Consider the following 493-nt stretch of genomic DNA (forward strand, 5'->3'; position numbering starts at 1 on the left):
GGGCCCTCTGGCGCACGTGGGGCCACCGTGTGGGCCGCTGGTGCCTGCCGCGTGTGTGCGCGCGGTGGCGGTGGGGCTCTGTTCGCGCAGCCGGGGGTTGAGGGGCCCCGTCCCCCCTTCCCCCTCGCCCGCTGCGAGTGGCCCTCTGCCCGCTCCCGGTCCCGAGCCGGCGGGCGGCCTGCGTGCGTGTGCGCTGGCCTGGGGCGCGGCCGCCGCGGCCCCCCCCCTGGGAGCGTTCCGCGGGCGGCGTGGTGAGCGAGCGGACCCTGGGGCCGTAGAGGCCCAGGTCGTGGGACTCGACCGGCACGAGGTGTGGCGTTGCATGCTGGCGTTTGGCGTCCAGGCGCGTCTCGTCGCGTGGAGGGCCACCCTGTGGTGGCGGGGCGGCGGGTCTCGTTGGGAGGCTCCGGGGCTGGGACCGGAGGCCGGGTTGGCGTCGCAGGCGGTGCGGGACCGCCCTCGCGTGTGGCGGTGGGACCCCGCTTGTTTTCCT

The sequence above is a fragment of the Marmota flaviventris genome, chromosome 13, assembly GCF_047511675.1.
Source record: "Marmota flaviventris isolate mMarFla1 chromosome 13, mMarFla1.hap1, whole genome shotgun sequence".
NCBI classification, from domain to species: Eukaryota; Metazoa; Chordata; class Mammalia; order Rodentia; family Sciuridae; genus Marmota; species Marmota flaviventris.